General features: G+C 38.7%; 2 pseudogenes; both read left to right on the forward strand.

The window, feature by feature from the left end:
* The first annotated feature begins 6,310 nt into the window (after positions 1 to 6,310).
* On the forward strand, positions 6,311 to 6,986 carry LOC147001591 (actin, cytoplasmic 2-like; annotated as a pseudogene).
* Positions 6,987 to 7,083: 97 nt separating this feature from the next.
* On the forward strand, positions 7,084 to 7,439 carry LOC110306289 (actin, alpha skeletal muscle pseudogene; annotated as a pseudogene).
* Positions 7,440 to 14,007: the final 6,568 nt, after the last annotated feature.

Raw genomic sequence — 14,007 nt, forward strand, 5'->3', positions numbered from 1 at the left:
ACATACTCACATGAAAATAATATTCATTCCAAGATCTCAGAGTGCAAAGATATATAAATAAGAAAGACTATTTCCACATCCAAAGATCAATAGAGAATGTTGAGTCTGGATGTAGAAGCCCAAGTCAAACATTCAAAGGGTAAAGGTGTGTCAGCCAGGTGAGAGGAGGAGGGAGGATGAGGTGAATGAACAGCGATTTCATTTACCCTCAGAGCCTTGCAATCAATTCAACAGTTTAATGTTATGAGTCTGAGGTTCACTGGTGATCTGAATGAGGTTTCAGGTGTTCTTTGTTGCATTTCTTGACCAATGAATCTATGATGTGATATGATCCCATGTACTTTATTTCATTAGAAATTGTTATTGGATGCCTCTATGCGATTTTATGGAAATATAATAATAAGTACCAGATAAAAGTAGAACCTATGACATTTAAAATGAATTCAAAGATGTCTTTAATTAAAAGGAGGATTAGGCTGTCAGGATTGAAGTAGTTATAAGGTATATTGGAAGCCATATATGAAGGATTGACAGGCTATAGCTCTACAGTTACTGGCTGTGTACCAGGCTTGAGACACAGCACAAGAGCTAGTACAACTGAACAAGGGTGAGCAGGGTGACCATCAGAAGAGACACAGTGGCAGAGTTCAGACAAATGACATCTAGCCCACTGTGGCATCCCCCTCATCTTAGGGTGAAAATGAAAGAACCCTGGATGGTTGATGTAGAAGAAAAAGTGACATTTTCTAAAGCTAATCTCAGTGGAAAATTAAATCCCTGCTATGCTGGACATGGGTTAAGATAGACACACAAAATCAATAAAATCAGGATTAACTATTTAAAAGATGTTTTACCTTACAGAAGCTTTGTAATTTTGTGAGGTCCCAATATCAATTCTTCATCTTATAGCACAAGGCAATGGTGTCCTGTTCAAGAATTTTCCCCCTGTGCCCATATCTTAAAGGCTCTTCCCCACTTTATCCTCTATAAGTTTCACTGTCTCAGGTTTTATGTGGATGAAGACTTGAGCTTTGTACAAGGAGTTAAGAATGGATCAATTCACATTTTTCTACATTCTGTCAGGTGAGCCAGCACAATTTGTTGAAAATGCTGTCTTTTTTCCACTGGATGGTTTTAGCTCCCTTGTCAATGGACAAGTGTCCATAGGTGTGTGGGTTCATTTCTGGGCACTGTACCAGTATCATGCAGGTTTTATCACAACTGCTCTATAGTACAGCTTTAGGTCAGGCATGGTGATTCCACCAGAGGATCTTTTATTGTTGAGGATAGTTTTTGCTATTCTATGTTTTTCATTATTCAAGATGAATTTGCAAATTGCCCTTTCTAACTCTGTGAAGAATTGAGTGGGAATTTTGATGGGGATTGCATTGAATCTGTAGATTGCTTTTAGCAAGATCGCCATTTTTACAATATTAACCCTGCCAATCCATGAGCATGGGAGATCTTTCAATCTTCTGAGATCTTCAACGATTTCTTTCTTCAGAGACTTGAAGTTCATATCACACAGATCTTTCACTTCTTTACTTAGATTAACACAGAAATATTTTATATCATTTATAAATATTGAGAAGGGTGTTGTTTCCCTAATTTCTGTCTCAGCCTGTTTATCCTTTGTGTAGAGGAAGGCCTCTGATTTGTTTGAGTTAATTTTATAGCCAGCTATTTTGCTGAAGTTGTTTATCAGGTTCAGGAGTTCTCTCGTGGAATTTTGGGGGTCACTTAAGTGTACTGTCATATCATCTGCAAATAGTGATATTTTTACTTCTTCCTTTACAATTTGTATTCCTTTTATCTCCTTATGTTGTCTACTTGCTCTGGCTAGGACTTCAAGTAATATATGGAATAGGTAGGTAGAGAGTGGGCAGCCTTTTCTAGTCCCTGATTTTAGGGGGATTGTTTCACATTTCTTACCATTTAGTTTGATGTTGGCTACTGGTTTGATGTATATTACTTTTACTTTGTTTAGGTATGGGCCTTGAATTCTTGATCTTTCCAAGACTTTTATCATGAAGGGGTGTTGGATTTTGGCAAATGCTTTCTCAGTATCTAATGAGATGATCATGGGTTTTTTGTTGTTGTTGTTGTTGTTTTGTTTTTGTTTGTTTTTTGTTTTTGTGTGTCTTTGTTTGAGCTTGTTTATGTAGTGCATTACATTGATGGATTTCCATATATTAAACCATCCCTGCATCCCTGCGATGAAGCCTACTTGATCATGATGGATGATCATTTTGATGTGTTCTTTCATTCAGTTTGCAAGAATTTTATTGAGTATTTTTGCATCGATATTCATAAGGGAAATTGGTCCAAAGTACTCTTTTTTGGTTGGGTCTTTGTGTGGTTTAGGTATCAGAGTATTTATGGCTTCACAGAATGAATTGGGTAGAGTATCTTCTGTTTCTATTTTGTGGAATAGTTTGAGGAGTATTGGAATTCGGTCTTCTTTGAAGGTCAGATAGAACTCTGCACTAAACCCATCTTGTCCTGTTTTTATTTGTTTGTTTGTTTGTTTGTTTGTTTTTCTTCTTTTTTTCTTTCTTTTTTTTTTTTTTTTTTTTTTTTTTTTGGTTTTTCGAGACAGGATTTCTCTGTGTAGCCCTGGCTGTCCTGGCACTCACTTTGTAGACCAGGCTGGCCTCGAACTCAAAAATCCACCTGCCTCTGCCTCCCAAGTGCTGGGATTAAACGCGTGCGCCACCACGCCCAGCTTGTTTGTTTTTCTTTTTCTTTCTTTTTATTGGTTGGGAGACTATTAATGACTGTTTCTATTTCTTTAGGGGATATGGGACTGTTTAGATTGTTAATCTGATCCTGATTTAACTTTGGTACCTAGTATCTGTCTAGAAAATTGTTCATTTCACCCAGATTTTCCAGTTTAGTTGAGCATAGTCTTTTGTAATAGGATCTGATGATTTTTAGGATTTCCTCACTTTCTGTTGTTTTGTCTCCCTTTTCATTTCTGATTTTGTTAATTAGATACTGTCTCTGTGCCCTCTAGTTTTTCTCACTAAAATCAAAATCTCAGGTGACAGATGCTGGTGAGGATGTACAGAAAGAGGAACACTCCTCCATTGTTGGTGGAATTGCAAGCTGGTACAACCACTCTGGAAATCACTCTGGCAGTTCCTCAGAAAATTGAACAGAAGATCCTGAGGAACTAGCTATACCACTCCTGGGCCTATACCCAGAAGATGCTCCAACATGTAATAAGGACACATACTCCACTATATTCACAGCAGCCTCCTTTATAATAACCAGAAGCTGGAAAGAAACCCAATGTCCCTCAATAGAGGAATGGATACAGAAAATGTGGTACATTTATGCAATGGTATACTACTCAGCTCTTAAAAACAATGAATTTAGGAAATTCTTAGGCAAATGGATGGATCTGGATGATATCATCCTGAGTGAGGTAACCCAGTCACAAAAGAACACTCATGGTATGCACTCATTGATAAGTAGATATTAGCCCAGAAACTTAGAATACTCAAGATACAATTTGCAAACCACATAAAACTCAAGAAGGAACACCAAAGTTTGGATACTTTGAGCCTTCTTAGAATGGGGAACACAAAACCTATGGAAGGAGTTACAGAGACAAAGTGTGGAGCAGATACTGAAGGAATTACCATCCAGAGACTGCCCCACTTAGAGATACATCCCATAAATAACCACCAAACCCAGACACTATTGTGGATGCCAACAAGTGCTTGCTGACAGGAGCCTGATATAACTGTCTCCTGAGAGGCTCTGACAGTTCATGACAAATAAAGAAGTGAATGCTCACAGCCATCCATTGGGCTAAGCACAGGATCTGCAATGAAGGATCTAGAGAAAATACCCAAGGAACTGAAGGGGTTTGCAGCCCCATAGGAGGAACAACAATATGGACTAACCAGTACCCCCAGAGCTCCTTAGGACTAAACCACCAACCAAAGAAAACACATGGTAAAACTTATGGCTCTAGCTGCATATGTAGCCAAGATTGCCTAGTCAGTCATAATGGGAGGAGAGGCCCTTGGTCCTGTGAATGTTCTATGTCCTAGTATAGGGGAATGCCAGGGCCAGGAAGTGGGAGTGGGTGGGTTTGTGAGCATCGGGAGGAAGAAGGGGCTAGGGGGTTTTTGGAGGGCAAACCAGGAAAGGGATATCATTTGAAATGTAAATAAAGAAAATATCTAATAAAAAATAAAATAATTGATTTTTTAACATGCTGTATTGCAAAGAAGAGATTAAAAATACCAAATTAAAACCTGCTAAATTCTATACATGAATTGAAACTGGTGAATATGAAGATAAGAACATAAATACCAATAACATAATCATAAGATCTTTAGTCTTATAAACTAAAGACAGAGTTGTTGGATATGGAGTACTGGGATTAGACTCAGGTATGGAAATTAACATAAAATTCATCTAGTATATCATAGTAAACATGTTCAATTTCCTCGTAAATGGAGATGATTCTAACAAAGCATTTTACGTATGAAGGAGTTCTCTGATAGAAGGGTTCAGGCATTCCAATGTTGAAAGTTTGAAGAGAATACAGTGAAGTGTGCACACATAAAAATTGAGAGTAAGAGAGGATTGTGGTAGAATGAAAATGAGCAGACTAACTTATCCAGGAAACCATTAAAAAGAACTTAGAACATGAGGGAGCCATTAACTGTGTTGAGTGATAAACTGGGTGAAATAAAATTCAGGAGTTAGGCATGACCCCTGGAGTATTTGATGAGCTGCAGGGACCTGAATGAATGTCACATAGAGACACCTCAGAGGGTAGTTGAAGGCAGAAGTTAACAATGATGAACTGAAAGAACTGAAAGAACTGAAAGAACTAGTGGTAAAGGACCACAGAGAAACAAGGTATAAAATTGGATCCTAAGAACATTGGTCTATTAGGGAAAGAGGAAACACTAACACTAGAAATCAAGTGTAGAGTCTCTCAAATGATGTTCTTGACCTGGTGATAGAAAACCTTGTGACCACTACTGATCAGGGCCAAGTATGGTTCTTGTGAGTTCATGTGATAGCACAATTGAAGAAAGAGACAGTCAAGAATGATCTGTCACAATACTGACTGGTGCTCACCCTAAACAAGAAAGGATACCATGGGTTACAAATGTCTATGCCCAGTGGTAGGCATTTCTTGCTGTTTCCTACAGTTAGATTTATTATTATTGTCTTTGTTATATTTATTGTAAATCATAGGTCAGATAAAGATAATGAAACAAATATGAGTTCAAATGAATCTGACATAGTTCAATGATTTCACTGATGTGTAGATTCTATAAAAATTGATCTCAAAAAATCGGGGGGGGGGTAAGAGTGTCATCATGATTGCCAGAGACTGGGGAGAGCCAAGTAGGAAAAGAGGGGGAAGGGAGATTGATCACTTGATGTTGATTTATAGTCAGTTGTTAGATAGGCATAAGAAATTATTCTGTGCTATCCCACTGAAGAGTGGCTGTAAGATATACTGAATGTTTTTATAAAGCTAGAAGGAATTTTAATGTTACCACACAAAGCAATTGTAAAAGTTTTAAGAGCTAGACTATGAACACTGCACAGTGAATTGGACACTGCCCATTAAATTGAATAGCATACAATGTATACATGTACCAGATCATCACATGAAAGTCCATACACCTGTTTACATTTTGTGTTAATTAAAATCAGTAAATAAATGAAAATTAAAATAGAGAATAACCCTATGAATACTACAACTTAAAATTTTGAAATATTTATTTAAACCCTTTAGAATGGTACAATGTAGAATAAAATGAATTTACAGTAACCATTGCAACAAACCAGAAATTAACAATGATGAAAATCAACTTGGTAATGCTTCTAAATAATAAAATCAAAATTAGGGCAATAGTACAAAACCTAGTACAAATAAATAACATCATCTCAACTATTCAAAAATAAAAGAGACCAGAGATAAATTTATTGTACATTCTGGTTTATAAGCGCAATGTATTTTTGGTTCAGTATTTTAAACTACAATCTAAAAACCTATCTTTCCATTGATGTTAGATAATTCTCTTAAAATATCGTTTTTTATGAAATAAAAAATTCCATCTCTTATTAGCTGAAATTCACTATGGTTCCTGATTATGTATTTTTTGGCAAAGTACAAAACAAACTGTCAATAAACTGGATTGAGGTTTTAAAAATGCTTAAAATACCTTTTTAAATATCTTGAACACACACTCTGTTGCAGGCTTACACTGCTCTCCTTTCCACTACCCTGTTGCAAGAGCAGCAGCTGAGTCCTTAGCTGATGGCAATGGAAGAAGAAATCACCGCACTTGTCATTGACAATGGCTCCAGCATGTGCAAAGCTGGCTTTGCTGGCGACAACGCCCCCACCCCCACCCCCCGGGCCGTGTTCCCTTCCATCATAGAGCGCCCCCGACACCAGGGCATCATGGTGGCCATGGGCCCGAAAGACTCGTACGTGGGTGACAAGGCCCAGAGCAAGAGGGGGGTATCCTGACCCTGAAGTTCCCTATTGAGCACGGCATTGTCCCAACTGGAACGACATGGAGAAGATCTGGCACCACACCTTCTACAATAAGCTGCGTGTGGCCCCTGAAGAACACCTGGTGCTTCTGACCGAGACCCTCTTGAACCCCAAAGCTAACAAAGAGAGGATGACGCAGATAATGTTTGAAACCTCCAATACCCCAGCCATGTACGTGGCCATTCAGACAGTGCTGTCCTTGTATGCATCTGGACATACCACTGGCATTGCCATGGAACCTGGTGACAGATTCACACACACAGTGCCCATCTATGAGGGCTACACCCTTCCCCACACCATCTTGTGTCTGGACCTGACTGGCCAGGACCTTATGAAGATCCTGGCTGAATAGGGATACAACTTTACCACCACTGCTGAAAGGGAAATTGTTCGTGACATAAAGGAGAAGCTGTGCTACGTTGCCTTGGATTTTGAGTAAGAAATGGCTACTGCTGCATCATCTTCTTCCTTGGAGAAGAGTTATGAGCTGCCCGATGGGCAGGTGATCACCATTGGCAATGTGCGGTTCTGGTGTCTGGAGACACTCTTCTAGCCTTCCTTCCTGGGCATGGAGTCCCGTGGCATCCATGAGACCACCTTCAACTCCATCATGAAGTGTGATGTGGATATCCACAAAGACCTGTATGCCAATACAGTGCTGTCTGGTGGTACCACCATGTACCCGCCCATTGCTGACAGGATGCAGAAGGAGATCATAGCCCTAGCACCCAGCACAATGAAGATTAAGATCATTGCTACCCCTGAGCGCAAGTACTCAGTCTGGATTGGTGGCTCCATCCAGGCCTCACTGTTCACGTTCCAGCAGATGTGGATCAGCAAGCAGGAGTATGATGAGTTGAACCACTCCATCATCCACTGCAAATGCTTCTAGATGGACTGAGCAGGTGCCAGGCATTTGCTGCATGAGCTGATATTGAAGCATCGATTTGCCCTGACAAATGTACACACCTCATGCTACTCTCATGAAAATGGAATGAGCCTTTGAAAAGAAATTTGTCCTTGAAGCTTGTATCTGATATCAGCACTGGATCGTAGAACTTGTTGCTGATTTTTGACCTTGTATTCAAGTTAACTGTTCCCTTGGTATATGTATAATACCCTGTGCATATCTTGATTTAGTCCTTAGTTCATGTGGCTCAGTCACTTGGGGGCTGGGGAGAGCACGCTGTGGAAGAGAAAGGCCCAACCTGGTGGTTCTCTGTGAGCATCACATAGTGATCTGTGCAGGGTTTTAACCAACAGCAGACTTCTAGGATTTCCCGAGGCTGGCAAGGGTTTCTGAACCAGTTATCCATTCCTTCTTGCCAGTCTATCCGGATGGGAAAGTCCGAGCCTTAGGACCCAGTTTCCGTTCTGGTTTCTTCCCTCCTGACAGCCATGGGTTGTTAGTTGTCTTGAGTTGGGAACATTTGCATCTACACCTGTAAATGTATCCATCCTTTTAATTTATGTAAGGTTTTTTGTACTCAATTCTTTAAGAAATGACAAATTTTGGTTTTCTGCTGTTCAGTGAAAACATTAGGCCCTGGCAAAACATCATTGTGTAAAGAAATAAAAGTGCTGCAGTAACTGAAAAAAAAATCTTGACCTATTAACAAATTTGAGCACAAATTTATGCTTTTCAAATATAAATAAAAATATAACAATTAAATGACCAAATGTATCATGTTGCCAGTTAAGCCTTAGATTGGCTTTAAACTAAGTAACATGTGCTTGCTTTCTGCAGGAAACTAATCAAATTAGATGTGACACTTCTTCCCTCCTCCACAGAGAACTCACATTGGAGAAATTAAAATATAAGTGGGAAAAATCCTTACTGCAGAAATTTTTCTCACAAGCACTGGCATGGTTTGTCACACCAAACCCTCACAGCAGAGTACCACTCAGACCCTGGGGTGAGAGTGTTTGTGACACATGAAGTCAAGTACCTGAGGATGTAGGGTTAATTTAACAAATTAGAGACAGCAAAGGGTACTGTGTAGAACATTAGATTATTCAAGGATGCTTCTCTTGTGTCTAAATCAATCCAATCATGTTCTCTTCTAAGTGGAGAGGCCAATGTTGATGAGATGGCTTCATTTGGTTTCTACCTCACAAGGAGTAAATTACTGTAACTGGGAGAAGATGCATTCAAGGGAGCCATCCTGTTGTTTGAAGTCTTCAAATTGCATCCTTAAATTACTGAGCACTTGACAAAGATCAACTAACAGCTCTTCTTTGATGTCTGGGACAACACATGAGGCTCGAAATGCCTGAAGAAAGATTGGCTTCAAAGGAATAAGAGATGCCTTTTAGAAAATGGAAAAGAATCCTGATTAAAAATTAAAGACCAGTTTGCTGCTGTTTGTAAGGATTTATCAATACCCATGTAAGCTCAGTTACAGTTGGTTTGTTTGGGCTAAGGATAAATGTGGTCATGAACATATGTCACTTTGAGGCTGAAGGGGAGAATATCAAGGCAGAGAGTAGGTAGTTGAGCAAGGATGCTAATCTCACTGTAGTCACTGAGCAAAAGAAGTGTCTGGAAGATACCTATGTCCAGTGATCTGCCCTCCTTTCATTAGGCCTAATTTTCTCAGCATACTTCATACTCCCAGTAACATTACAGGATGGCAGTAAATCCATTATTACATAGACATATACATAAACACACAAGAAAACCACCGTCCCAGACACCAATTAAGAAAACCAGTGTCTAATAACTGAAACATACCTGGTGCCTCCAGGCAGGCAGAGGTGCTGGTGAGTGTGCAGGAGAGACTGAACAGCACAAGTATGCATTGTAAATCAGTGGAGTCTGTGCTCCCAGATCATTGTTGGCTGATCCTCTAAGACTGGCAATCTTGTATTTGTAAAATAAATATATTGGAAAATCTGTACTTCAAGAGGTTTCAGTGAAACATGGGAAAAAGAAAAATGGCCACTACAGGCACCAATCTTTACACACCCTACCTGTTTATTATCATATAACTGTTCAGAATTCACCAAAGATTCACGCTACTAGCCAGAGAAGCCTTCACTTCAAATACTTTTTCAGACTATCAATTGCACTACTGTATGTTTGCAGATACAGGATTCTGCCTGTTAAGCTTTTTGGGAAAACAGATGACACATTTTTGCAGAGATTACAAATTTTTGTTGTTTGAAACGTTTGACTTTTTCTATTTATAAACTCTGCCTTAAAAATACATGCCTGTATAAATGCATTTCCAAGAGTTCAGCTGTTTAAACAGGTTTAAATTTTAATGAGGGAAGCCTTCCAGTGCACTTATATTGTATATTGGAATAGGGTAGCAATTTGAACTTCATATCTCACCCTGCTTGTTATACACTAACAAGAACAACACACCAGTTTACAACAGCCGTGTTCATTGCGACCATGGGGAGCTTCATTGCCTTACAAACCTGCTTATTCTCTCTCTGCCTTTGCATTGCAATTATTTCCTTGAATACATATGCTAAATGATGATAGTGTATTCTAAATATCAAGCAGCTATTGGATCAGCCTTATGAAGGCAGATCTTGGACCTCTGAATATCTTGGTCTCGATATATCTGTCCTAGCATCAGTGCAAGCAAAACTTGGGGGATTTAACCCATAGCTATTTTGAAGAGAAAAAGAATATATAAGAACTGAAAAAAGAAAAAAGATAAAGAAATTCTCCTGATACAGGATTTGTAATTGCACATAAGCAGATATCTTGATGCAAGCCTGGGGATAAATGTTTGCACTCCCATGATGCCTCCTTTGATTTTTTTCTTTTCATTCTAAGAACAATGTAGGCAGGGATCAGAGTCTCATTTGCCTGCTTACTAAAAATCATTCCTTATATGTGACATTGAAGTATTCATATGGGGCCAGCTCAAGGCTTACCCACTACCACATGACCAAGCAAAGAAGAAAAAGTTAAATGTGACTTTGTCACAGAACATGCCTTCCGTAGCTGCAAACTTCAATTTGAAAACAGAGAAAACAGGGAAAACAGAAAATCAAGAACTGGTAAGACATCTTTTTTTTTTTTTTATTTTAACTTTACTTAACCTTGGAAATAATGTTATTCTAAGTCAATGAGTTTCTGACCTTGGTTGGAAACCTGTATCAGGTTGGTATGCTTCAAAGCCAGGAAGATTTCATTAAATAGAATATATTGCATGTACTTGTTTGCAATATAATGTTAAGGGAACACCCAATGGTAAATCAGCTAACACGGAGAAGTAGATGCACATACCTATTATCTTATATAATGACATTCTTATTTTGACAAAATTAGTTAGAACACACTAAACAGAACTCCTAAAGTCTTCACATTGTGCACTAGAGCTCAAACTTGTTCATCCTATGTATTTGTGGCTTTATAACATCCCAACTATATCCTCTCACACTCCACCCATGGTTATTTTAGTTCTTCTTCTCTGTGGATATGAATTTCCACATACATGTGTAATTATGCATATATTCTGCCTGTTAGAAATATTTTCATTACTGTAGCATATACTTGAAATAATCAACGTTTTAAAGAAAAAAGTTTCATTTGGCTCACTATTTTGGAGGTTCACACCATGGCCCATTGGTCCTGATCAAAGGCCCATGGCCTTTTGATCTATGATGATGCAGCTGGTCATGGTGGAAAGAGTAGTAGAAGAAGATGAACATCTCATAGCAACAGGAAGAGAAAGAAAGAGGAACTCAAAGAATTAACTTTCTTGCATTGGGCCCCACCCTCTAAAGGGTCTACCACCTCTTGGTAACACCACAGTCTGACCATGAAAGTGTAATTCATAGACCTTGGGGGATATTGAAGATCCAAACAACAGCAACACTTCTTTTTTAATATTATTAATATTAATCAAATTTTATTGAGCAGTTGTGTGTGGTAGAACTTTCTCTTTTTTCTTTTTTTTTTTTTAATTTTCTACAGGCTTTACATAGTACTTATTTCTTCTTTGGGCTTATTTTACTCAGCATAATATTTTCTTGGTCGATCAATGCTATAGTGGCTAGCAGGAAAACATGATTTTCTAAGGCTAGATAATACCCAAATATTTATCTATGTACTTGTGTGAACATATACATATAAATTTATATATCTTACATTTTCACTAACTGTTGATTCAAAACAGGCTTTTTTCTTAGTGGCTATGACAATTACTGCAAGCAACATGAAAACTGAAACATCCTGACAAAATGGTGATTTCATTATTTTTCCAAACCATAGTCTGAAAACCAAATCTCTATTGGTGCAAATCAGACCAGACAGACTCTGTGTCACAAAGATGCAAGCAGCAATATCTCCTCAGAACTGCATGTATCTTTCTCCCTCTGGTATGATGTCTAAAGAACAAGTTCTATAGTTATGACTTCGGATATTAATGGTGACACAGCCACTGAGACTGTTGCTTATATCTCCACTATACTTTCCATCCCAGGCAAGGGTTTGTTTCATGATTTTCTTCCTCGGATTTCCCTAATCCCTTGCCCTGAATTGGTCTTTTCGATGTACTGAGATCTTTACAGCACTTACCTGCATTGAGTTCCCATTAAAGGACTCAATAGAAAGAATGTCTAATGTCTTTCAGAGAAAAAAATTTTTTTTTGATTTTTTTCTGTTACTGCTTCTTTTGATCTATCAGTCAAAAACAGATAATCACCAACTATATTGCTTGGAAAATTAAGACCCAAAGTTTGCCCTTATTTTATTAAAGACTAGAGGTACCTATTTGTCTTCTATACCTACCTTTGACCCAAATGAAGGTTTGAGAAGTTCATTCCAGTACTCAATACATGTTGAATAAAATTCTCATAGTCTAATCCTCACAGACATAGTCTCTGGGTCCAAACTTTGAGTGATGTCCTCAGCACACTTACATCCATGCCTTCTGGTAGATGAGGAGGAGGAGGAGGAGGAGGAGGAGGAGGAGGAGGAGAAGGAGAAGGAGGAGGCGAAGGAGAAGGAGAAGGAGAAGGAGAAGGAGAAGGAGAAGGAGAAGGAGAAGGAGAAGGAGAAGGAGAAGGAGAAGGAGAAGGAGAAAGGAGAAAGGAGAAAGGAGGAGAAGGAGAAGAAAGTAGGAAAAGGAGAAGGAGAAGACCTGCTCCCTTATACAGGCTAACAGCAAAAATCTTATAAACCTAACTTCTGTCCAATGGTCACACTTAGCTGCCAAGGACTCTAGAATTTCTCTCAATTTTGTGTAATGGTGGACTCAATCAGTAAACAGAGTTTTATCACTTTATGAGCCACTGAGAACTGCAATTCACAAGATGAGAGCTAAGCAACCTTCATTCTAATTCAAGCAAGAGGAACAAGGACACTCAATGCCTTGCATGTCTGGGAGGCTAAACAAATGTTGTTATTAAAAACTGACAGTGATCCCTTTAAAAGTCAGCACCTGACACTGTTTTCTTGAGCCCTGACATTTTATGATTGTACACAGTGCTACTGTGAGATGTTTACTGAATTCTGATTGCTTCAAAATTATACTGGCATCATATCAGTTAAGCTCGAGTCAGTAAAATCCCAAAGCTTTCATAACACTAGGAAAAACCTTCTAGAAAAAGCTCTGCTTCAGACAACATTGAGCTTATGACCCTTGCCCTAGCTCCTGAGCTAATAAAACCCTTTGTATCCTGGACTGTGTGACATCAGTATTATTTCTATGATCACACTGCTTTTAACATTATTTTCCCATTATGAATCAACCATTGTTTGAATTACTTGAAAATGTATAGCTATAAGAAATCTGATTCTATTATGCTAATAGAAATAGCTAGGCATTTTGTATAATTTTTCCCTTTCAGACACCTCTCTTTTTATTCATAATTATAGTCCAAGTTTCCAAATAGCCATAAAAGTGGGATATAAATCATATTATCATGAGATTCATTTACAGCTTGCTGCAAGATACTCTACTTCTAGGATGCTTGAGTTTGCAGATTCTGAAGCATCACGTTAAAATGGCATAGATATGTCCTAGAAAGCAGACACAGGCTGACTTTCAAGAGAACAACGGTGTAATCACTCCCTTCCTTCCACTTCCATTTTCTTTACAACACAAAACCAGAATTATCTGTAACCATATGACCAAATGTTAGCATGGCCATTGAAACTCCTGTTCAGGAGCTGAAGCAGCACAGGGAGATTTTTCAGCCTAAGTCTGAGAGTACAGTTATTCCTCTCTGATCTACAAGGAAACCTGCATAGAAATGTCTGTGGCCTGGAAATGTGAAGATATTATAAATTGGATAATTTTCTAGGGTCATTTTCCTTCTCTGCAATCCCTACAACCTAGTCTTCTGAGATCACTTGTGGGGCTTGTAATGAGATATCTCAGTAGCTATTGCTATGCTGAGTGACTAGATTCCTCAGCTGTGTAGTGGTGAGTTTAGCTAAACCACTTAGTGCTCCCAGCAGGTTGCGCTTCCAACCACTCACCAGAGCCCCC

The sequence above is a fragment of the Mus caroli genome, unplaced genomic scaffold (assembly GCF_978045245.1).
Source record: "Mus caroli unplaced genomic scaffold, Mus_caroli_1 scaffold_13, whole genome shotgun sequence".
Lineage (NCBI taxonomy): Eukaryota > Metazoa > Chordata > Mammalia > Rodentia > Muridae > Mus > Mus caroli.